Source organism: Stenella coeruleoalba (genome assembly GCF_951394435.1).
Source record: "Stenella coeruleoalba genome assembly, chromosome: 7".
NCBI classification, from domain to species: Eukaryota; Metazoa; Chordata; class Mammalia; order Artiodactyla; family Delphinidae; genus Stenella; species Stenella coeruleoalba.
In genome coordinates this window covers 10,026,843-10,053,414 of record NC_137153.1, presented here as the reverse complement: position 1 = coordinate 10,053,414, position 26,572 = coordinate 10,026,843, and the positions used below count along the sequence as shown (strand labels likewise).

Genomic DNA, 26,572 nt, shown 5'->3' with positions numbered 1-26,572 from the left:
TCTTGCGAGAGCACCAGAATCACAACTAACTGCCGAACCATCATGGACAGGAAGACACTGGAACTCACCAGAAAAGATACCCCACATCCAAAGACAAAGGAGAAGCCACAATGAGACAGTAGGAGGGGTGCAATCCCAGTAAAATCAAATCCCATAACCACTGGGTGGGTGACTCAGAGACTGGAGAACACTTATACCACAGAAGTCCACCCACTGGAGTGAAGGTTCTGAGCCCCACGTCAGGCTTCCCAACCTGGGGGTCCGGCAACGGGAGGAGGAATTCCTAGAGAATCAGACTCTGAAGGCTAGTGGGATTTGATTGCAGGACTTCGACAGGACTGGGGGAAACAGAGGTTCCACTCTTGGAGGGCACACACAAAGTAGTGTGCATAGGGACCCAGGGGAAGGAGCAGTGACCCCATAGGAGACTGAACCAGACCTACCTGCTAGTGTTGGAGGGTCTCCTGCAGAGGTGGGGGGTGGCTGTGGCTCACCATGGGGACAAGGACACTGGCAGCAGAAGTGCTGGGAAGTACTCCTTGGCGTGAGCCCTCCCAGAGTCTGCCATTAGCCCCACCAAAGAGCCCAGGTAGACGCCAGTGTTGGGTTGCCTCAGGCCAAACAACCAACAGGGAGGGAACCTAGCGCCACCCAACAGCAGACAAGCAGATTAAAGTTCTACTGAGCTCTACCCACCAGAGGAACAGTGAGCTCTACCCACCACCAGTCCCTCCCATCAGGAAACTTGCACAAGCCTCTTAGACAGACTCATCCACCACAGGGCAGATAGCAGAGGCAAGAAGAACTACAGTCCTGCAGCCTGTGGAACAAAAACCACATTCACAGACAGACAAGATGAAAAGGCAGAGGACTATGTACCAGATGAAGGAACGAGATAAAACCCTAGAAAAACAACTAAATGAAGTGGAGATAGGCAACCTTCCAGAAAAAGAATTCAGAATAATGATAGTGAAGATGATCCAGGACCTCAGAAAAAGAATGGAGGCAAAGAGCGAGAAGATGCAAGAAATGTTTAACAAAGACCTAGAAGAATTAAAGAACAAACAAACAGAGATGAACAATACAATAACTGAAATGAAAACTACACTAGAAGGAATCAATAGCAGAATAACTAAGGCAGAAGAACAGATAAGTGATCTGGAAGACAGAATGGTGGAATTCACTGCCATGGAACAGAAGAGAGAAAAAAGAAGGAAAAGAACTGAAGACAGCCTAAGAGACCTCTGGGACAACATTAAACGCAACAACATTCGCATTATAGGGGTTCCAGAAGGAGAAGAGAGAGAGAGAAACAACCCAAGAAAATATTTGAAAAGATTATAGTTGAAAATTTCCCTATCATGGGAAAGGAAATAGCCACCCAAGTCCAGGAAGCGCAGAGAGTCCCAGGCAGGATAAACCCAAGGAGAAACATGCCGAGAACCACAGTTATCAAATTGTCAAAAATTACAGCCAAAGAAAAATTATTGAAAGCAGCAAGGGAAAAACGACAAATAACACATAAGGGAACTCCCATAAGGTTAACAGCTGATTCCTCAGCAGAAACTCTACAAGCCAGAAGGGAGTGGCATGATATATTTAAAGTGATAAAAGGGAAGAAGCTACAACCAAGATTACTCTACCCGGCAAGGATCTCATTCAGATTCGATGGAGAAATCAAAATCTTTACAGACAAGCAAAAGCTAAGAGAATTCAGCACTACCAAACCAGCTCTACAGCAAATGCTAAAGGAACTTCTCTAAGTGGGAAACACAAGAGAAGAAAAGGACTGACAAAAACAAACCCATAGCAATGAAGAAAACAGTAATAGAAACATATATATCGATAATTACCTTAAACGTGAATGGATTAAATGCTCCAACCAAAAGACACAGGCTCGCTGAATGGATACAAAAACAAGACATATATGCTGTCTACAAGACACCCACTTCAGACCTAGGGACACATACAGACTGAAAGTTAGGGGATGGAAAAACATAGTCCATGTAAATGGAAATCAAAAGAAAGCTGGAGTAGCAATACTCATATCAGATAAAATAGACTTTAAAAGAAAGAATGTTACAAGAGACAAGGAAGGACACTACATACGATCAATGGATCAATCCAAGAAGAAGATATAACAATTATAAATATATATGCACCCAACATAGGAGCACTGCAATACATAAGGCAACTGCTAACAGCTATGAAAGCGGAAATCGACAGAAACACAGTAATAGTGGGGGACTGTAACACCTCACTTACACCAATGGATATATTATCCAGACAGAAAATTAAAAAGCAAACACAAGCTTTAAATGACACAATAGACCAGATAGGTTTAACTGATATTTATAGGACATTCCATCCAAAAACAGCAGATTACACTTTCTTCTCAAGAACGCATGGAACATTATCCAGGATAGATCATATCTTGGGTCACAAATCAAGCCTCAGTAAATTTAAGAAAACTGAAATCATATCAAGCATCTTTTCTGACCACAACTTTATGAGATTAGAAATGAATTACGGGAAAAAACCGTAAAAAACACAAACACATGGAGGCTAAACAATATGTTACTAAATAACCAAGAGATCACTGCAAATCAAAGAGGAAATAAAAAACTTATCTAGAGACAAGTGACAATGAAAACACAACAATCCAAAACCTATGGGATGCAACAAAAGCAGTTCTAAGAGGGAAGTTTATAGCAATACGAGCCTACATCAAGAACCAAGAAACATCTCAAATAAACAATCTAACCTTACACCTGAAGGAACAAGAACAAACAAAACCCAAAGTTAGTAGAAGGAAAGAAATCATAAAGATCAGACAAGAAATAAATGAAACAGAAACAAAGAAAACAATAGCAAAGATCAATAAAACTAAAAGTTGGTTCTTTGAGGAGATAAACAAAATTGATAAACCATTAGCCAGACTCATCAAGAAAAAGAGGGAGAGGACTCAAATCAATAAAATTAGAAATGAAAAAGGAGAAATTACAACAGACACCGCAGAAATATAAAGAGCATCCTAAGAGACTACTACAAGCAACTCTATGCCAATAAAATGGACAACCTGGAAGAAATGGCCAAATTCTTAGAAAGGTATAACCTTCCAAGACTGAACCAGGAAGAAACAGAAAATATGAACAGACCAATCACAAGCAATGAAACTGAAACTGTGATTAAAAATCTTCCAAAAAAAAAAAAAAATCTTCCAACAGGGCTTCCCTGGTGGCGCAGTGGTTGGGGCTCCGCCTGCCAATGCAGGGGACGCGGGTTCGTGCCCCGGTCTGGGAGGATCCCACGTGCCACAGAGTGGCTGGGCCCGTGAGCCATGGCCGCTGAGCCTGCACGTCCGGAACCTGTGCTTTGCGGCGGGAGAGGCTGCAACAGTAAGAGGCCCGTGTACAGCAAAAAAAAAAAAAAAATCTTCCAACAACAAAAGTCCAGGACCAGATGGCTTCACAGGTGAATTTTATCAAACAATTAGAGAAGAGCTAACACCCATCCTTCTCAATCTCTTCCAAAAAATGCAGAGGAAGGAACACTCCCAAACTCATTCTATGAGGCCACCATCACCCTGATACCAAAACCAGACAAAGATACTACAAAAAAAGAAAATTACCGACCAATATCACTAATGAATATAGATGGCAAAAATCCTCAACAAAATAGTACCAAACAGAACCCAACAACACATTAACAGGATCATACACTATGAACAAATGAGATTTATGCCAGGGATGCAAGGATTCAACATACACAAATCAATCAATGTAATACACCATATTAACAAATCGAAGAATAACAAACATGATCATCTCAACAAACACAGAAAAGGTTTTTGAGAAAACTCAACAGCCATTTATGATAAAAATTCTCCAGAAAGTGAGCATACCTCAACATAATAAAGGCCATATACGACAAACCCACAGCAAACATCATTCTCAATGGTGAAAAACTGAAAGCATTTCCTCTAAGATCAGGAACAAGACAAGGATGTCCACTCTCACCACTATTATTCAACATACTTTTGGAAGTCCTAGCCACAGCAATCAGAGAAGAAAAAGAAATAAAAGGAATACAAATTGGAAAAGAAAAAGTAAAACTTTCACTGTGTGCAGATGATACTATACGTAGAGAATCCTAAAGATGCCACCAGAAAACTACTAGAGCTAATCAATGAATCTGGTAATGTTGCAGGATGCAAAATTAATGCACAGTAATCTCTTGCATTCCTATACACTAACAACGAAAAATCAGAAAGAGAAATTAAGGAAACAATCCCATTCACCATTGCAACAAAAAGAATAAAATGCCAAGGAATAAACATCCCTAGGGAGACGGAAGACCTGTATGCAGAAAACTATAAGACACTGATGAAAGAAATTAAAGATGATACAAACAGATGGAGAGATATACCATGTTCTTGGATTAGAAGAATCAATATTGTGAAAATGACTCTACTACCCAAAGCAATCTACAGATTCAATGCAATCCCTATCAAATTACTAATGGCATTTTTTACAGAACTAGAACAAAAAATCTTAAAATTTGTATGGAGACACAAAAGACCCCGAATAGCCAAAGCAGTCTTGATGGAAAAAAACGGAGCTAGAGGAATCAGACTCCCTGACTTCAGACTCTAATACAAAGCTACGGTAATCAAGACAATACAGTACTGGCACGAAAACAGAAATATAGATCAATGGAACAGGATAGAAAGCCCAGAGATAAACCCACACACCTATGGTCAACTAATCTATGACAAAGGAGGCAAGCACATACAATGGAGAAAAGACAGCCTCTGCAGTAAGTGGTGCTGGGAAAACTGGACAGCTACATGTAAAAGAATGAAATTAGAACACTCCCTAATACCATACACAAAAATACACTCAAAATGGATTAGAGACCTAAAATGTAAGACTGGACACTATAAAACTCTTAGAGGAAAACATAGGAAGAACACACTTTGACATAAATCACAACAAGATCTTTTTTGATCTACCTCCTGGAGTAATGGAAATAACAACAGAAATAAACAAATGGGACCTAATGAAACTTAAACGCTTTTGCAAAGCAAAGGAAGCTACAAAGAAGACGAAACAACAACCCTCAGAAGGGGAGAAAATATTTGCAAATGATTCAATGAACAAAGGATTAATCTCCAAAATATACAAACAGCTCATGCAGCTCAATATTAAAAAAACAAACAATCCAATCCAAAATGGGCAGAAGATCTAAATAGACATTTCTCCAAAGAAGACATATAGATGGCCAAGAAGCACATGAAAAGCTGCTCAACATGACTAATTATTAGAGAACTGCAGATCAAAACTACAATGAGGTACCACCTCACACCAGTTAGAACGGGCGTCATCAGAAAATCTACAAACAACAAATGCTGGAGAGGGTGTGGAGAAAAGGGAACCCTCTTGCACTGTTGGTGGGAATGTAAATTGATACAGCCACCATGGAGAACAGTATGGAGGTTCCTTAAAAAACTAAAAATAGAACTATCATTCGACCCAGCAATCCCACTACTGGGCATATACCCTGAGAAAACCATAATTCAAAGAGTCATGTACCACAATGTTCATTGCAGCTCTATTTACAATAGCCAGGACATGGAAGAAACCTAAACGCCCATCAACAGATGACTGGATAAAGAAGATGTGGCACATATATACACTGAAATATTACTCAGCCATAAAAATGAACGAAATTGGGTCATTTGCAGAGACGTGGATGGATCTAGAGAGTGTCACACAGAGTGAAGTAAGAAAGAGAAAACCAAATATCGTATATTAACGCATATATGTGGAACCTAGAAAAATGGTACAGATGAACTGGTCTGCAGGGCAGAAATAGACACACAGATGTAGAGAACAAACGTATGGACACCAAGGGGGAAAAGTGGTGAGGGTGGTGGTGGGATGAACTGGGGGATTGGGATTGACATGTATACAGTAATATGTATAAAACGGATAGCTAATAAGAACCTGCTGTATAAAAAAATAAATAAAATAAAATTCAAAAAAAAATAGAGCCGCAGATACATAAACTAAGTTTCCGTACATCAATTCTATTATTTTTACTGATTTTTATTTTGAAGCCAAAGCTGTTGGCGTCCAGTTGGGCACCTGAAGCTCATGCTTCAAGGACAGCACGTAACTTTACACCAATGTTACACTCTCTCCACGTTGCCTTTGGGCCCGGGCACACGTGTGTGCACTGTGCCCGCCCGCGCACCCTGTGCAGGGTCACCCAGGACCGAGGTGTTCTTCCAGCTGCTCCTGGGGCAGGGAGCTGAACAGAACCATCACCCGAGACCTGGCCTGCTACTTTCTGGGGAACACTTGCTTGGGACTGGATGTGCGTTTTGTGGAATCCTCTAAGATGCTGGACCCCAGTGAGCCCAATGACAAGACCCTTGGGGCCTCCGCCTCTACCTGTTTCCTGTGGCAAAGTCCACTGCCGGTTCTGTCTTTTCTATTAGTTACTATCTAACCACGGTCCCGATTTGTAAACGTCTAAACTACAATGGAAACCATTACGAACTTTTCCTTAAGACTTGGGGGTTTTTGTTGGTCTGCAGTCTTTAACCTCAGTCAAAAAACATCAGACATCAGATTGATTACAGATCAGCCTGGGCCACACCCCAAGGCGAAGTCACTCCTCGCTAGGGCTAATTCCAGAACCCTGGGAAACCCGCCCCCTCCTGGTCTCTCACCTTGAAGGGAGAATGATGGCGTTGTCCCCACCTACCTGTTTCCTATAAGTCAGGGAGGAAGAGAGGACAAGGAGATACTGCCTATCAAGAGCTGAGAGGCTGCAGGATAAAAGCTCTCAACGCATGTGCATCACAGCTCCTAATGACACATGCTTTTCTGCTGACAAACGCAGCGAAGCCTCCTTATTATAAAAGAGGTAGTTCAGAGCATAAAACATTGCACCACCGTGGCTACCTGCCGCCTGGGAGCAGGCTCCAGGAGCGTGAAGGTGGGTGAGCAGTGCAGTGCCCAGCGGGCCATCTGGGTCGGGTCTGATCTGACCCACCTTGAGACTTGCCCAGCCACTCGGGACCAGCTAAGGCAGAGCTGCCGCCCTCCTTCCGGGCGGGGGGTGGCACTCCCAGATGCCCTGGATCCCCACCGCCTTTCGGGCTGATTCACTGAGCAGGGGACAGGATTACAGCAGTGGAAGCAGCGATTCTGAGAGGAGGGGGATACATTCATTTTATAGAAGTGAGGCCCGTGCTCTTCCTCACGGCCTCCGTCTGAGAGATTTAGTCACCTGAACATCTGTGTCTGTCACCAGCTTTGAGGAGGCAGTATTTTCCCTGCAGGTGACCCCACGGCCCGGGGAAGAGGCAGCTGTCTGCAGGAAAGGCACGAGGGGCCTGGATGCACAGAAGTCCCCCAAAGCCCACTCACGCGCGAGGACGCGTGCCGGCAGAGGCCGCTGTCCCGGGCCTCCCTGCCTCTGCCCCTTGCCTTGCCCTCCACGGCCCAGACGCGAGGAGCAGAACCTTATCTCCACAGACTACTTAGACCTACTCTTCGACAGATGAAAACAGGACGATGCTAAACATACAAACAACAGCCAGTACTACGACTGATGATTAAGAAAACTGAGGTATCTGAAATTTATACTCAATATTTTGGTACAACAGGTAGGCAAAAAAAATACAACTACAAAAACCAACCCAACTACTGGATTTCTACTTCACTGAGTCACGTGTAACCGGTTCACTTAGTAGCACTTGACACACATGGCAAAACTGTTCGACCAGAGAAACGCCGTGTAAGTGAAACTGAGTGTGCTGTCGCTATCACCGTGAGTGCCCAATAACATATAAATAAGTAACTGAAAAGAGTCACTTGACAAGAGCTCGGCAGTTCCGACAAATTCAAGGACGCCAATTGGTCATGGCAACCCTGAAAGGGACCCTCGGTCTTTGGCAAAGTATTTGAATGATTATGACAGATAAATAGCTACTTTTTTGTTTCTAATTCAGAATGCAAAACGAGTGATGCCACAATTCACCAGAGGAAAAGAATGTTTGAAAAGTCCCATGTATCAAACCAAAAGAACGAATTCTTCAAGTGCGTGTGATTTGGCAACAGGAAAACTTTTTGAAGACAAAAGGGTAACCACACAACAGCGCCTTCTGGGCTGGCACAGAGCTGGAAGCCTGGGGTTGCCACTGAACCCTGGTGTCACAGCGCCTAACTACCTCTAGGATACAGTTTCCCACAGCACAAAACCAGCGTGATTTCTCCATTACCTTTTTTTTCTTAAACTTTTTATTCTATATTGGAGTATAGCCGATTAACAAGGTTGTGATGGTTTCGCAGTGACTCAGCCCTACATATACATGTATCCATTCTCCCCCAATCCAGTAACTTTTAAGAAGCGGCAGGAGCTGCTGGACCCTCTCTGGGAACAATTATAAAATTATTTTGACTCCGTATGAGTAACTACGACAGATGCTGATAAGAGGCCAGCGCTTCTATGACTCGAGGTAAGCCCTTAGAACTGCTTAACGCAATAGAATTTCGAAGTCAAAAACCAGAATAAACCACTTTTTCTACTTAAGATGATAAAAGGTATGACCCCTCCACCACCAAGGCTTTTGGTAGACTCACCTTTGTTCAAATTCCAACTGAGAACTAATAGGCGGATGATTTATATAGGACTCGTCTTCCGGGAAGCAAGATTTGGTGCCATTTCTTAGTAAGGAGGAGGGTGTCAGGTAACAACCCCCGCCTTTCTATCAGTTAGCTTCTTTGAAGCAAGGTAATATTCATTCCCCAGCCGCCAAATAAAAGCTCAAACACAAAAGGAGGGGAGAGAGACAAAGGTTTTCTCAGGCCAGCGGACTGACTCAACTCTCAGCAGATGCCCGTGATACATCCTTACCATCCAGACTCTCCTCCCTGATTCGACGTTATTTATGTTGTCATTTGACTGAGCTTTTTCTAATAAAACTTTGAGAAGGAGCCAGATTTCAAACATAGAATTCCTGCAGCCAGCATTTAGAAAGTGCCTAACAAAACAGGACGCAGCTAACGGGAGCTCCTGGACACACCTTGTCGCGGGCAAAGAGCACACCCCAGGGTGGAAAACTTGCACGTGAATGAAGAGAACTGGAATTCTAAGGTCTTCGCATTTTTATTCCAGTACTAAACCCTCCTTAGGATCTCCTTCTTCTCTCTCTGAACACTACCGGGATCCTGGCGAGCCCTGAAGCAAGATTTCAACAGGAAGGGTTGAGACAGGGAACTGGCCTGACCTTGGCTAGCACACATTTCTGAACCCCTCAGTCAAAAGGGTGAGTTCTAGCTCTTACTCATTACACTTTACACGCAAAGACACCTGCCCATAGGTTTCTTTTGAAGGCTTTCCTCTACTTTTGTGGACATTATCTTATTTATCCTCAGAGTTTCTAAGTAAAGATTTCAGAAGGCTGTCACGTCACCACTGTGACATAAGGAGAGCCATCCAGAAAGACTGGGACAGAGGATCGTGAAATTCCTGCAGAGAACATGGCTCGCCAGGGACGGGGCTGCCTCCATCATTTGTGGCTGGGGACAGGGCTGCCTCCATCATTTGCGGCTGGGGACGGGCCCGGCTCCATCATTTGTGGCTGGGGACAGGCCCGGCTCCATCATTTCTGGCCGGCTTGCACAGGGTCTCACTTTTTCTGCACCAACGTGAAGCTACTGACATGCCTGTCCCCTCCAATCGGTACATGTACGAGCTCACGTGTACGACATGTATGTGGGTGAGCTCATTTCTCGGTCCCGCGGACGCACGGGTTGCAATGCACCTCAGGGCACCCAGCCCGGCTCCCCGCCTCGCCCTGCCCCGACCCTTCCTGGCTGCTGGACCCCGCTACATATACACGAGGGCGGGCACTCACGTGGCAGGGGCGGCGCGGGGCAGGCCGAGCGCAGAGACGCTGGTGGAGACGCCGGTGGCGGCGGGCGGCGGCGAGGGCAGCAGGGCGCGGAGCAGCGCGGCGGGCACGGGGCCGGGGCGCGCAGCGCGGGGCACGGGGCCCGGTCCGGGCGGCGGAGGCGGCGGCGGTGGCGGCGGGAAGGCATCGGGCCCGGGGGCGGCCGCCGGCGGGCTGAGCGGCGGGGGCGGCGGCGGGAGCGCGCTCCACGGGGCCTCGAGCTCGGGGGGCGTCGGGGACGCGGGCGTCGGGGGCCGGGGCGCGCCGGGGCTCAGGCTCTGCGCGGCGATGAACTGCTTGGGGCGCGCGTAGCTGAAGGAGCCGGAGGCCTGCATGGCGGGCGCGGGGCGGGCGGCGGGCGCGGGGCGGGCGGCGAGCGCGCTCATGGGCTCCGAGCGCGGCTCCGGGGGCTCCGGGGACGCGGGCGGCGAGGAGCGCACGCGGGCCTCGCGCTCCAGGCGGATCTGCTGCTGCAGCTGCTGGATCTTGAGCGCGTCCCTGCGGGGAGAAAAGGACACCTTCAGACGGGCCGGGAGAGACGGGAGGCCCTGCGACCACCCCTCCCCATGCCCCCAGCCCCCTCCCCGCCCCGCGGGAGCCCGAGGTCCACCGAGGACACCGCTGATCTCAACGTCGAACTGAACTCGTACCCCAGGTGAGCCTAACCGGTTTACAGATGCCAGGGATGGACGTTCTGTCTGACCCGCGGAAGTTGCACTGCATTTTAACAGAACCAGAAATACTAAGAGAACAGCTTCTGACCTGAGTCCTCAGCCCTCTCACCTGTAGCCGAGTTTTGGAAAAAAACTATCACAATGGGGAAGTTAAAAGAAAGAAACACTTGATTTAAGTTACTTTGGGTAGAGTTAGGTGAATCCAACTTCCCTACTTCATTGCTGTCAACTCTGTAGTCAATAAATACCACAGGCTGATGCTGGGGGGGTAAGACCTACTTTAATTTCTGCCTTTGCTCCCTAAAAAACATATGCAAAACCTATTCTACCCCCAATTTAGTAGGAAACCGTGAACTGCCAATCCTTTCTACAAACCGTAGTACAAACTGAAATTTGGTACCATATCTGAAACATGCAAACGACACCCATCTTTCACCTGCAGGGGTTCAATAAGCAATAACAAATTATTAATTTTACAGTAATGCAGTTTTAATTTCCCAGGTGTTTTCCATCAGGAAGGGACAGTTTGAATTTTAATTTTTGATAAAGAGGTTAGCACTAAAGCAGTTAGCAATCAGCTAAAATCTTACTCTTATCTTAACTCAAAAGCTTTCCTGTCTAGCTGTATTTTACATCTGAGATGTTTTCCTTTATCCACATCAGATAGTGACCCACAGCTGTGAGAAGAAACTTCAACGGAAGGTGGCACTGTAACAAGCGAATAAAATAGGAACAATCCACAGAGACGCAAAGCTATGCTCCTAACTTGAAACCGTATAAAACTAAGAAGCAAAACCCCCAAGACCTCCTGTCCATAGGTTTTTAACCTTCAAATTCAAAGCAATAAAAGCAACTGAAGCTGTTGATAAAAAGGTAAAAAAAAAAAATTAAAAAAAAATAATTTAGATCTGTTATCAAGTATCATTGGATACGGCAATATCTGTCAAGGAGTTCTAAATTCCTTCCCATGTCTCTGATTCCCTGCTGTAATTATCCAGTAAAGTGATTACATTTAAGTCCATGAAAAGACGCCTTCTTGGGAACTGAAAAGTGTGAGGGGAACATGGCTGTAGATGCTTAATCCAGGCAGAGCATCCACGACTCCGACAGCAATGAACCCTGGGTGGTCCTCTGGAGCTTAGCTGGAGTCTTTTAAGAGCAGCTGTGCCAGTGCTAGGATCCACGGGATGCTGCGGTTCCACATGTCTGTGTGGTCTGGCTAGACTGCCCAGCCTTCACGTGTTTAGAACCGGCCCAGGAATAGGACTCATAAAAACCACCCACCAGTGCTCTCATTCTGAATCCCCAAATGCTCCTTTCTGATCTCCCTGCCTTTACTTTCTCTTTCTTATTTCCTACCCACTGCAAAATGCATCCTATTCCTGGACCGTTTCTCCCCAACATTCAGCTGACCTGGGCACCGGGACTGGAAGTGATCCGTAGGGCCCTGCGGAAGGCACTGCCCCCTCCTCTGGGCCAGCAGGGTTCACCATGGCCAGAGCCTCAGCTGTATTTGCAGGTATTTCCAGCTCGGCTGTATGAAGCCACCCTGGCTCCAGACATCACATTGTGCCCCGTGTCTGCAGGGGGTTTCCTCTGCCCCAGGATTAGGGATGGCCCCCGAGAAGCCAGTCTTCAAAGAAGCCATACCAGGGAAGCTCTGACCACCACTGGTTCTAACTTTGTCCATGGGGTCAAGTCTACTCATTTGGGCATTAAAAAAACCATCAAGTTTGCTAGCTCAAGAGAGCTTAAAACTGCCAAGATGCTACTGTTAGTGGTAAGTGACAGTTCAAGAAATTAATGTAGCATTTCACAAGAAATGGACAGGCATTCCAGTGATGTGGTCCTAGTATATACTGCATGAAGAACTGTGCCACCTTTTCCACTCCCCTACACTGCGCTGGAGAGGAATGTGACAGGCAGAGAATTGGAGGGGTGGGGGAAGGGAGGGCAGAACACTTGCTTCGAATCTTTAAGTGTCTGACTTGATTTCTGCACTGATCCTAATATTTCAAAAAAATATTTGAGTTAAATGGTTCTGACACCCAGATTCTGAGATGACAAAGTGCACAACTCTAAGTCACTTTCTCAGTCCTTGTTATTTTCATAAACGTTGATTTTCACAGAGATAAAAAAGCAAAGGGAATGAAAGGTCCCAGGAAGGCAAGACTGCCTGTGGCCTCTGGAAATTACTGAGAATTACCTGTCACACTGACATCGGTCTTAGAGATGTTTTCCTGGATCTAACTCCAAGGCAAGGGAAACAAAAGCAAAAATAAACAAGTGGGACTACATCAAACTAAAAAAGCGTCTGCACAGCAAAGGAACTATCGTCAAAACAAAAAGGCAGCGTACTGAATGGGAAAAGATACTTGCAAATCGTGTATCCCCTATATAAGGAGTTAATATCCAAAATATATAAAGAACTCAGACAACTCAACAACAAAAACACAAACAACCCAATTAAAAAGTGGGCAGAGGTTCCGAATAGACATTTTTCCAGAAAAGACATACAGATGGCCAACAGACACATGAAAAGATGCTCAACATAGCTGATCACCAGGGAAATGCAAATCACAACCACTATGAGATATCACCTCACACATGTCAGAATGGCCATCGTCAAAAAGAAGAAATAACAAATGCTGGAACGGATGTGGGATGGAGGGAAAATTTCTGTTGGGGGGAATGTAAATTGGTGTAGCCACTATGGAAAACAGTATGGAGGTACCTCAAGAAATTAAAAATAGAGCTACCATATGATCTAGCAATTCCACTTCTGGCTATTTGTCTGAAGAAAATGAAAACACTAATTTGAAAACATATATGTACCCCAATGTTCACTACAGCATATTTACGATAGCCAAGATATAGAATCAACCTAAGTGTCCACTGATAGGTGAATGGATAAAGAATATGTGATATATTAATCTCTCTCTCTCTCTCTCTCTCTCTCTCTCTCTCACACACACACACAAAATGGAATATTACTCAGCCATAGAAGCAGAAAGAAATCCTGCCATTTGTGACAACATGGATGGACCTGGAGGGTAGTGTGCTAATAAGTGAAATAATTTAGAGAAAGACCAAAACCATGTGATCTTACTCATATGTGGAATCTAAGTACACAAACACAACACAACACATAAAGATTTAGTCTAGTGGTTACCAGAGGGGAGGGGGTTTGGGGTGGGTAAAATGGGTGAAGGGTGAAGGGGGTCAAGTGTATGGTGATGGATGGTAACTAGACATGCGGTGGGGATCACTCTGCAGTGTGTATGATGGGGAACTATAATGCTTTACACCTGAAACTCACATAATAAAAATAAAATATTTAGTATTTGTAAAACACCTTTAAAAAAGTTATCACTTTTTTGGTTTCCCCATTTTTTTCTGCTGTCCTTTCTGAGAATGAAATGAGAATGCGAAACTGACCTGAATGTCTTGGAGACACTGTGTAAAGGCGGGAAAGTCAGGTTAATAAGCGCTGAGACTCAAGCAGGACAATGCAGTCCTCGTGTTAAAGTTGCCTCCATCTAGCCTCTCCCAGCTTTTTTCTCCTCTCCCCACCACAACCCCCAACTCAGAAAGCCTAAGAAAACCTGCTCTCACCCCTCCTTCAATTCTCAAGGCTTCAATACCTCAGGGAATGAGCTGGCTAGACTCTTTGTGATGCACCTGCCACAGTCCTTTTACAAGCCGGGAACCTGTTAAGTAACTTGTTCAAGGTCACAGAGCAGGTACCTGCAGAGACAGTCAGGTCAACATAAAAGAGCCCAGACCTTCAATGTGGTTTTTAAAAAGTCTGTGGTCATCTTCCCCTCCTGGGGACCTCCGCTCTCATGCCTCTTTGCTGCCATAGAAACCAGGGTCTTTAGGATCGGAATCATCGAAGTTTTAAATACTTACACATTTAAGAATATATTTAAGATCTCTGACTTTGAACTTGATTCTTTCCAGGGTGAAATGGTGCAAAGACGAAGATCTTGGCAACCCAGGAAGGGGATGTGTCAGGACTAACTCAGGGGATTCCCTTCTCCATGACAGGAAATCACAAATCCTCGTCCTCCCACCCCGATGGTTTGGACACAGCTTTTAGCAAGAACAGTTTCATGCTGGTTGGATGGGGAAGGTTCAGATTTGACAGGGATAAGTAGGGCTGTAGAAACCATTTTTACTTTCCAATTCAGTAATCTCTCCTGCCACCTGATTAAAGCAGTCTTGGAGAAACCAGCCAGCCGGGCAGCAGTGTAGAGCAGGGGGCAAAGGCTGGCCGGGCAGGGGGACGGCGCTGGCCAGACGCATGCTGTCCCCAGGGTGAGCTCAACAGACTCCCAGAGACGAGCACGACTACATCCACCTTGGTTACCTTACAGAGCAGACCTTAGTGACGGAGATCACGTGCTTCCTGCAAGGACCTCCCTCTTCACGGGCAAGGGGACAGCAGTGGCGCATGGGAGGGGGGCCTGGAGACTGGGCTGGGGCTGGGCGCTAAGCCTGGGACCGGCCCGCACCTACTGCTCACAAAGCCACGCGGGGTGGCAGGCGGGGGCCGACTCCTCCCCAACCTGGGCTGGCCTGACACAGCCCAGCAGCCCTGGGAGGATGGCTGAAAAATCCCCCGTGGGTCAGGTTAGCGAGGTCAGGGCAGAGCCTGGGGGCAAGGGCTCGTGCTATTGCACATCACCCTGTCCAAAGTGCTCAGTAAACAGAAAAGGTTTATTAAAATGTTAGTTATGATTACTACAGTTCGCTTTGTCTCTGGGGACCTGCAGCCCAAGCTTAAAATGAATGACATGAAAGTAAGCTTCTGGAGAACAACTTTTATGTAACCTGGAAATTCCCAGCACGTCCCTGTGGATCAAGGGCTGGGTTGCCAGCGTTCACACTGACCAGGACGGAGCAATTACAATTGTCCGAGAGACTCTCAGGGTCGCGAAGCTGGAAAACATTCATGCTTTCAGGACAGACAGGCTGTGGGCTTATATATTTTCTTTCCCTTTTTACTGGATACAGAAGCCACTGCACGGTGAGTTACAGACCTGCGCCCTCTGAACCGGGTCCTGCAGTTCGTAAGGACTCCGAAGGCAGGGCTGTGACCTGCAGCGTCCTCACAACACCCCGCCGCACACAGGTGAGGGACACGTCACCGCCAAGCACAAGCATCTGGTCACTCCTGGCTGCCGTGCCCTGCCGGGTCCACGAGGTGTGCCCCGTCAGGCCGTCCTGCAACAGAGCCCGCCCTGGACTGCCGAATTCCAACCATTTCCACATGTAGGAAGGTAAGCGAATGACAGACAAACTGCTGGGTATTCCCACAAGGGAGTCCTCTCTGGCTGGGATTCGCTCAGCACTGTCTGTATGAGAGCTCAACACATGAATTCTGGGAGCTTATAAACTAGACAGAATATAAAACTCCTACAGGGGCTTCAGTTCAAGAAGGACTAAGTGCCCTCTACGACTTTATGACGTCAGTCCCTCAATGGCCTCGTCTACACTCAGGCTTCAGCGTGTGTCTTCCCAGCACAGCAAACCATGGCCGCTGGGTGAGGGTGGAGATCCAACACCTGACTATTGCCCCTGGTAACAGGTGTACAGATCACAGTCCTGAAGGCAATCATCTACACGCTCAAAATGAGTTCCTAGCAGCCAAATGAGGGTGTACTGCCTTGGGTTTAGGGGGGTCACAAGTGCAAAGACAACTATGAACTTAAACGCACGCCCCTAAGGTTGGGGGAGAGAGCAGGGATAAAGATTTGGATGTTCTCTGATCTTTTAATGCGCCTTTAAGATCGTCAACACAGAACTTCTCTGAGATGTTAAAAGAATTGGGGGGAACAAGATGGACAGATGCTTAACTGTCGGTCTTACAATGAAGTAAAGCATTTGGCATATTTTAAGGTTCCACGTGGTTCATGTTTCCTCGAATTACCATTTTATGATTGAGAGGCCCGTGCAGCCCGTCTGGTCATTTTCACCTCAGGTATGTTTGCTGCCTTGAGTATCGGAAGCAGGGCTGTGCAGCCTGGCCCTGTACGAATAAGTTTTGACCAAGGGCAAAGTGTCCTGTTTTTCAAAAGAAACAACCATTACCTACTCACCAAATGGCTTTATTCTCCTGGAAGAACAAAAGGCATTCTCCCACTTCTCTCCCCTTCCAAACATTTTCAGTTTGGTATCTCCCTCTCTGCTCAAATGCAGGCACTCAACTAAATACTGGCTGCATTTAATTAAAGTCCCAGATTTCTGTCAAGTGGAAAACTAGCTGCTCCATCAGCCTCGCTGGCACTCGGGGCACCGCTGCGTCTTTCTTAGGGGTAAAGCCACCTTCTTGCAGACAAAGCCACTGCCACACAGGCCACTTACAAGGAGAAACAAGCAACCAGAGACAGAAACGGTCAAACAGTTCAACGGCTTGGCCTCTAGCTTTCTAAGACTTTGGACAATTCACTTATCCTCTCTGGGGCCCAGTTCCGCAATCTTAAAATGGAAATCTATAGTGTAATATCCGCGAGGTCCTAACAAACTCTCAGATCTTACGATCCTTACTCTTAAAGCCCAGCAACATTTAAACATTATAAAGAACCTACTTTTAAAGGAACTTGTAAAGAACTAACCAAGTCCCAGTATGGGTTTATCTGTATCCATGTTAACCTCAAGCACCTCCTGTCTTCACATCCATTTCAAGTGGTTTGGAAACATGAACACAGCACATTTTGCTAAACAGAAATAGATTTTAAAGGCATCAGAGTGGCAAACTAAAGTAATTCCACAGTACATCCTTTTCTAAGAGGAAAGACAGTTCTATACTGAATAATCATCACTTATTGGTTAACATTAGTTGCATTTCTTTTTCTTAAGACACATATACCCATAGATAAACTCCATTCAAAAATTAAGCAAAACAGCTTTTGGGTGTTTTGTGGCTGGATGCGTTTCTGCTGTGATGTTCTCTCCTAGGGAAATGTGAGCTCTTTCAGTGACTCAGTAGCCACTGTTGTGTTAATAAACCTTTCTCCTCGTCTTCTTTGTCCTCTGACCCGATTTTGTACGCCTTCTACCAATTAATGTAAGGGGTTCCCTCACCCTAAAGGTAGGGCCTCACTCCGGCTGCCCTGCAGCCCCCGGCCCCGACGGTACCACCCTCCTTCCTGGAGCCATCTCCCCCCTGACCTTTGACACCAGACCCATCCTCGCTCCCCACCCTTTGACACCCCGCCTCCCCCATGGTCTTGCCCAGCTCTCTGACTGTGGGTCCCACCACGATCTAGGGCTCCCTGATTTTCTCCGCGTCACCCTCACCCCCCCGAGCCCCTGGAGCCCAGACCTCAGTCCGGAATCCCAACTGGACGACCCACTTCCATGTATCAGAAACACGCTGCTTCACTTCCACTCAGCGTGTCTAAATCAGAGTCCCTCTCACCCCTTACCCACTGTCTCAGGAATCCACGCCGAGCATGACAGGAAGGCGTGTCCTCGCCCTCTGACAGCTGACTGACCACACGGATGGGACCCCCTAGAGGGAAGGCAACCAAATGGGGGCCAGCAGGTAAAAAGAAGCCCAGAGAGAAAAGCCTAAAGAAAGACAGTGACCACTGCCTGGGGCCAGAGGACCCGAAGGCCAGTTTCATCTGAGCTTCACGCGCACAGCAGCTGCCTCCTCCACCCCCGCCCTTTCTACGGCTCACGTTATTTCAGACGCCCTCTAACTCACTGAAGAAAGGGGCCTGGAGACCGACCAGCCCACTCTCCTTACTGCACAGGCACACGAGACGTGACGTGGCTGCACAGGTCTTCAGCCGCTCGGGGCAAAGGCCTCATCGGAACATGTTGCTGGTGAAAACAACACTAAAGTTAATCTAGCTGCACCGTCTTTAGCCGATAAACCAGTAAGTGGACGGATATGTCTATTGTTCCTCAAGTTGTGGAAGAAACCATCCGAAGGACTAAAAACACACGGTCAACAGTGCTGACCTCTGGAGATGGAAACCTGAATGAGGTAGGGGGGAAGTCTTGTTTTTGCATTTTACAGTATTTTACACTAGTGGTCTGAATACTTTTTAACCTTGTGTATATAAAAATATAGTGGGAAAAAATATATATAAAGTTCCCAAAACATAAATTTTAAACGTAAAGGTTTTAAACCATATAAAACTCCAGAAGCTAGTACTTTACAGAAGGTCACATCATAAAAGAAGACACAGTGCTGGCTCTTAGCAAATGCACATCCCGGAAGCCTGAGGACGTCCATCCCGTGTACTGAAGCCACGGGGGGCGGGGCGCTCAGGCTGTCACGGTTGCTGCTGGAACCTCCTGCGTCACTGCTAGTGGTAACGGCTGTCACTGAGTACTTACTATGCAGCCAGCACAGCTCTAAGTGCTCAGTCTATACCGACTCATTTAATCTTCATAAAAACCACAGAAGATCTTACCATCTCCACTTTACGGATGAGGAAATGAAGGCACAAAGATACACCGAGTTGCTCAAGGTTACACAGCTGGAAAGCAGTGCAAATGGGCCTTGAACCAAAGAGGTCTGGCCGGTGGCTACGATGCACGGCCTCTCTCATCAAGGGAGCAGGGTTTGCCGGGACTCCACACGCACTGGGATTTCTCCAGCCACAGAGGGCCTTTCTGATGTGGGTTCCACCTACCTCGGGCTTGAACTCTGTCCCTCCTATCCCCTTTGCTTCGTTGTTACTGGGATACAGACATTGCAGTGGAGCTCCAAACAGCTACACAGACATAACCTGCTACATCCTGAAGACATCCCTTGTGTATAGTGGAATTACAATGCCCAAGTAGGTAATGTTTACGTCTCCTCCGCCAGGCTTGACAAACTTTTACTCACTGGAGAAACTGTAAGAATATACAAAGTAACTTGAAGGAGTTAGTTTAGAAACTAAGAAATTAATTTGTTCCCTGAATTTCTTATTCCTGTATTTGTATCATCAACCAGCAAACGTTACACTGAGAGACTAGTAAATGCTCATTCCCCACTAACTAAACAGCTATTTACAGCTATACAATCTAAGTCGAAAACACAGAAGAGGGACAGGAAGATGAGATAAACTGGTGAACATTCTCAGTGCATACTTCACAAGTTAAAAGTGAATCCAAATTCCTAATAACATTCAAATACACGCCACATAACAGTGATAAATCCCAGCATGGAGTTTCAGCGCACAGAAGTTCCCACATACTTTTAGTTCTGGCCTTTAGTGTGCTCTTTGAAGAAGATGCTCATTGTAGAAAAAATAAAAGTACGAGAAGAATAATGTCGTAAACAATTGGAATTGAACCCTTAATAAGGACGGCTTTGTTTTGGAAATCAGACAGCCTCCTCTGTCACCTCTGCCACTGGGCTGCAGAAGTGAGTGTGCCACCCACGACTTGTGTGGCCTTGACTGAGACAGCTCTGAGCTTCCTCTTATCTGTGAAACGGAAAGTTGGCCTATTTTTAAATCGTCCCTTTAAACACGTTTTAAAATGCTTCCAACTATAAAATGCACTCTCTGGTCTTTCGAGACAGCAATCTGAATATTACTCATTTGCTACGTTACTCGATCTCTTGAGAGACTGCATCACTGAAGATGCTGGATTTTTAAAAAATTGTATCTTTTACATGCTGACGAACAACACTAATTTATAAAGATGACTTTCTAGGTTTCTATTAACAAAGGCCCGCCACTGAAGAACTAAACATTTCTGAATGGATAATAATCTGCCAATACTTAAGCCCCCCAAGGGTAAAGCAGTGAAAGGAGTGCACAGCTGGACCCGGGGACCTGGCGTGATTTATCTCCTAGAAGTCGGCCGTCGCTAGTCTCAGCGTTAACGGCCACAGGTTCACGGTGTGGATGCAGCCTCACCTGATCACGAGGCCCCAGTCCAAACCTCCCATCCAAGAGGGAAAACGTTCTTGAAACAACTCAAAAGTGCTCTTTGGCAAGTTTCGGAGATGTGTTCAATTAAGAGACCGGCGACTGTGTCAAGAATTGTCAGTTTTAAGTGGCTGTGACCTTTCTTACTTTGACCTGATGACCTTGACATTCCTTAGCGGCTGGGGAATGAGACGCAGTGGTGATGGATCCGACAGACCCTCGAGAGGCAGACCCAACCCTTCCAGCAGCAAATGAAGTTTATCCAAATGTGTCTTGGGAAGAACTAATAAATGACGTTCCCTCCCTGAGAAATGACTGAAACCACCAAAATAATCCTTAGATAAAAAACCCAATTATTTACTGTAATGACTCTTAAGATAAAAATGAGGTAAATTTATTATAGTTGCAGGATGTTTCCAACAGGGCTACATATAACTGTGTATAGTGAAGAGTCATTCATCTGGGCTTCCCTGGTGGCGCAGTGGTTGAGAGTCCGCCTGCCGATGCAGGAAACACGGGTTCGTGCCCCGGTCCGGGAAGATCCCACATGCCGCGGAGCAGCTGGGCCCATGAGCCATGGCCGCTGAGCCTGCGCGTCTGGAGCCTGTGCTCCGCAACGGGAGAGGCCACAACAGTGAGAGGCCCGCGTACCGCAAAAAAAAAAAAAAAGTCATTCATCTGGTATTCTAGCAAATGGAATTTTCTATAATATGGTCTTTAGGACCATCTCCAACACAACAAAAACCCTGCAACATCTTGAAATGCCTTTTGAAAGAAGAAAACTTTACAGCATGTACAGCTGTTGCACTGCACTTATTTTACCGAACTTTATTAATCTTTTCTAAAACATACATACTGAGGTTTGTTACACACGTTGGGGTTTATGATTATACTGTAATGCTTTATACACTAGGTGCCCTTCATTTAGGGAAACAGTATATACACCTGGATGTGCTGCTCCACTTTTTTCCATTTTTTTTGGCCGTGCCACACAGCTTGAGGGATCTTAGTTCCTCGACCTGGGATTGAACCTGTGCTCCTGGCAGTGAGAACGCTGAGTCCTTACCACTGGACCACCAGGGAAGTCCCACAGTCTTTCTAAGATGTAAGACAAAATAATGGAGAAAGCCAGCGGAGTGAGTACACCATCCATGTGATGACGCGCACAGATGGGGTGAGGGATCACGCAGATGGAGGGGGGCCTGGATCGCCTCGTCCTACAGAGCAGGAAGCCACTCTGTGCAAGGCCGTGGGAGCTTAGGTGGGAAATGGGATTCCTCGCTCCAGCCTCTCGAGTGAAGACACCGAGGTACGAATGTCTTTCACTAAAAGGTTTTCACTAACAATTAAACCAAAAAGTCATTTCTAACAAGAATATACATAAACATCCCAAAGAGCAAAGGAAAGATAGGGTCCAATTCAGTTGGGTTCCATCGAGGGCCACCTCTTCCCTGACGTGTGAGGGGTGAGCCCCACTTAGTAAGGTAGAGCTGACTGTCCAGTGGGTCTGTGTCCGAGTCACACAGCCACACGGTCCGTGTGTGTGTGTGTGTGTGTGTCTGCATATATCCAGACATGCGACTAGATACGGTACTATCAGCATACTGCATATTTTCAGGTTTAAATATGACGTTATTGTCGAAAGACTACAGTTTTGAGTAAAAATGATGCAGAATGTATTTAATTACACTTCTATGCCTAACCTGACCTTTTAAGTATGATCTACTATCTTGACTGCAGCTACCAGTAAAGAAAATGACATCTGTAAACTCAGAAGCAGAAGCAATTCATACCAGGGAACCAGGAGTAATATGTATTTTTGTTGTTAATGCCTTCTGAATAAACTCAGATTAATATAATAGTTGTTAAGTACAGAAACGGAAAAGTATGAATTGACTAGTGGCTTTTTTCTTGCTCTGGAATTTGTCAGTCTATAAAACACGTCGTAAGACATTAAAGCCACTTATGATGTATGTTAAGGACAGCACCATGCTGTCATCTTTTAAAAATTGTTACTATGTAGTATCAGGAGGACACTGGGACACTGAAGGGGCAGGCACTCCATCCTCCACCGTTTCCGGCGGGGGTGGGGCACCCTCCTTGCCTGTATCCTTACCCCCCCTTCAGTGAGCGTGGGAGGTGGGTCTGTATGACGCACCTGTGAATGGGCAGGGAAGCCGCTCAACTCCAGGGTGAAGTATCAGCAAGCCCCCTCAGCCCCGCGACACACACTTCTCCTCTCGTACGGACTTGAGGCTTTTTGGATTCCCTCTCTGCCTCCTCTGTTCATCATGCGAATGGTCCCAAACTTGAACAGGGAGAAGGGATACCCCCTCGAACATCCATACATCGTTCACGCATTTCAAAGGTCTGGAAGAAACTTAGACATACGGGCCCCCTTGCTAATTAATAAAGCAGTGCACGCTCAAACCAACAGTCCTCATTGGTTCAGATTTATCACAGTGGCTATAACCCCAACTCTGGGAAAGGGCAGAGAAGGTGTGGGTGGGCTCAGATCGACTCAATGCAATGACAAAAAAAGTGTTAAACAGACCCACTCCCTCGTGGAAGGCAACTGGAGGACCATCTACTGATAATACAACACGTGCCTTCACGGGCAGGTCCCCCTCCTCACCTAAGGGCTCTGGCAAATACACGTTGATCGACATCTTTTCAGACCGGCCACAGTTCAGCATCCTTCCCCTCCCCTGAGGACAGAAAGGTTGTCTTTATCAATCCTTTTAAGTTCAGCTGATCTAAACAGTTTAAATTTACTGACACAGGGCTTGCAACATTTTACCTTTCTTGCCCTGTAACAAAATGCTGCCATCAAATTTTGATTATGAAACTGGTGAGAACACAAGCATAAACATAACCTTTTGGACCAACAGAACCTAACGTTTATGGCTTTTAGTGTTAAAGCACAACAAGAGCTCCTACGAATGGATCCAGTCAAAACACTTCTTCTCTGTAAAACCGAACTCATAATTGTAACTAACAACTGCACAGACTGCTACACAAGGTTTCTTTTTATCTCTTTTAAAATTAAATCCTATTTTTCTTTTTTTTTGGTGGTACGCGGGCCTCTCACTGCTGAGGCCTCTCCCGTTGCGGAGCACAGGCTCCGGACGCGCAGGCTCAGCGGCCATGGCTCACGGGCCCAGCCGCTCCGCGGCATGTGGGATCTTCCCGGACCGACGAACCCGTGTCCCCTGCATCGGCAGGCGGACTCTCAACCACTGTGCCACCAGGGAAGCCCTAAATCCTATTTCTTAAACTTCACATGATAAAAAAAAAAAAGCCAAAAAAATCCTATTGGGTTTCCATATGCACAAAAGAAATAAACCCTCTTGACCCGCAATTCACACCTCATACAAAACTTAAGTGAATCTTTGACTTAAATATGAACCTCAAACTATAAAATTTCAAGAAGAAAACACAGGAACACCTTTGTGACCATAAGTTAGGCAAAGATTTCTTTGATAGATACCAAAAAGTGGGATCCATAAAGGAACGAAAAACTTGGTAACTTGGACGTTTTACAGTTAAAAACTTCTGCCCTTCAAAATGCAAAAGGGACCGAAAGGACACCGTGAGAAGGATATTCTCCCTCTCCCTCCACTTTCTCTCCCCAGCGTCCACCAGACACCCTGCCTACCGGCCCCTTCTGAGCCGCCCTGCAAGCAAGCAGCACATACAGACGTGTAACACGTGGTGGTTCCACTGCTCTTTGTAACCAGGTTTTTTTCAGTACACGAACTTCCACACTCGGTACATTTATTAATTACTCGGGTGCCACGCTGCCTTCGCTGGTCATGCACAGGATGGGGACCAAATGCTTTGGAAGTAATTCGTTTCAGAGTTTACTTAAGCAAATACGGAAAAGGAACAGATAAAAAACTTTAATTTGTCTGCCTCAGTTAAAACAAACATGAAACTTTCCTAAAGTATCAGTCTCCCTGCATTATTTAGGTCATGCTCCATAGCTTAGCTGTGTCAGCTGCTGGATCCTGGGGAGAGATGCTGTCATCTGGGCCTGGTACCAAAATATTATTTGAAGTACACAGAAACCAGTTTCTTCAGCGGCTTCCATGTCTTTGGGTATGGGTGTCCGCCAATAACGCAATCCTCTCTTAAAGAAAACTGAGAATCTCTGTCGTCACTTTGATAATTAGAGAAAGAATTTGCCTCCGGCTGAACTGCAAACGTGTCAACACTACAGAGCCCAGTTCACGCTTAATGGCCCATTTGATACCTAAGTGGACTAGAAGAGGACTCACGTCTCCCTGGAACTCACCGTCCTGCTTTATTTCTTCACGGCGTTTACCACTGACATGATGTATCTTTTACACTCTCCACCTGAATGCCAGCCCTCCACCCCACCTACTGCAGCCCTGGGAGGGCAGGGCCTTCCAGCCCCTTGGCCGTGGCTCAGGGTCTCGGGCAGGCCCTGACGCACAGGAGGTCCTGGGCTGATACTTCTGCACTGAAGAACCTCCATTTCTCCTACTGGGATTGGCTGCTACAGGTTTGCAAGTTCAGCAGATGTGACACAATTGGGATGGCCATTTAGAATATTTAACATTGCTTCTGCTACACTGATTTGAGGTGTAAAGGGCTGTGGGTTCCCTGCTTTACACCCTCGAGACCTGTGCTGTCCAAACATGGTGGCCACTGGCCAGATGTGGCTGCTGGGCACTGGCCACATGGCTGGTCCAGCCCGAGAGACGCTGTGAGTGTAAAAATGATCTCACTAACCATGTTTATGTTACATGGGGAGAAAATAATATTCTTAATCCTCTGGGTTAAACACAACGCATTATTAAATCTAATTTCACTGCTGCTTTTTCCCTTGTGGTATGACTACTAACTGATACACTGAACCTGTGTATGTGGCCTGTGTCTGTACTTCACATCCTACTGCTCCTGGAAGCTTAGTTCTAAACGTTCCCTGCACCTCCGACTGAGGGGACTGCCTCTTTCCCCTGTTAGATACGCACCGGGGTGGACACACTACAGGGCCTTGGGGTCTGAGGGCCCAGCCCCGGAGGCGCCAAGCCAGAGGCAGCGGACGGAGCTGCCACGACCGTGGCACAAAGCTGGCCCCCAATTTCTTACCCATTTTCTAGTTTGTTTGCTGACTTCCTGGCAAACGGTACCAGAAACTATTCTGACACTGTGTTTCTGACCCGTCCCACTCTCTAAGACATTCACCCAGCTGCTTGGGGCCCCTGGTCAGGACGGGTGGGAATCACCCCTCACCTCTGGCCCAGCGCCCTCTTCAGGCAGAAAGGGAGATCCCCAACTCCACAGAGAGCCTTCTACCCCCAGGGTCACACTGCAGGGCCTCGGGACGTGGCATCATCGGGGTGCGGGGCGGAGCTGCGAGGCGACAGGCCCGGGGCTGTGGCCTCGGGGAGTGGGGGGAGATGAACTCCACGGAACAGAGCAAAACCCCAAATGACGTAACATGTCAACCAGAGAGGGAACGACCAAGTCACAGAGCCCAGCTTTTATCTCAAATTTGATTTTTTCCTCCAGTTTATACAAACGTTTAAAGGAACATCACGCAGAAGCACAGAAACAACAGCCTCCGCCTTGAAATGTGCAGACTGTCATTACATTTGGAGCAGGTTAGGGGCAGGGGAGAATCTAGATTGCGTACTGTGGGCAGAACAGGCTGGTCAGCATGACCTGAGAGACACCCTTGCAGTCGCTTCCTGCTGCAGTGTGTTCTGAAAAGTTAATACAGTCTCCTCAACGCTGGTGCCAGTATCTGTCTGTTGACCCGAAACACTGTATCTCAGAGAAGAGCTGCCAGGATACGGAGAGATCGCAAAGGATACTGTTTTCATCCTCTGCGTAAAAGTTACAATGTTAATAAAAGTATTATTTATGCTTGATCAAACAGTATAAAGAGAGATGCCAGGAGAAACATCTTACAGCGCACCCAGGAGTGTAACCCTTGGAAACATGCCTCCTGGTGTTACTAAGGCAGTTTGGCTAAAAATAGCAAGCAGCCCCCAGCCCCCCTCGCCGCC

General features: G+C 46.5%; 1 protein-coding gene across 4 annotated transcripts in view; it reads right to left on the bottom strand.

The window, feature by feature from the left end:
• PALLD (palladin, cytoskeletal associated protein) overlaps positions 1-26,572 on the bottom strand; it is a 389,328-nt gene that overhangs the window by 35,103 nt on the left and 327,653 nt on the right. The window contains exon 1 of one of the 4 annotated variants that reach the window (XM_079926091.1): positions 19,302-20,940. The exons of 2 other annotated variants lie outside the window; for them this stretch is intronic. The gene's annotated coding sequence lies outside the window, so the exon portion shown is untranslated. Of the gene's footprint in view, positions 1-9,934; positions 10,034-19,301; positions 20,941-26,572 lie in introns of those variants that run through there. One more of the 4 variants, XM_079926092.1, reaches the window with a different exon arrangement.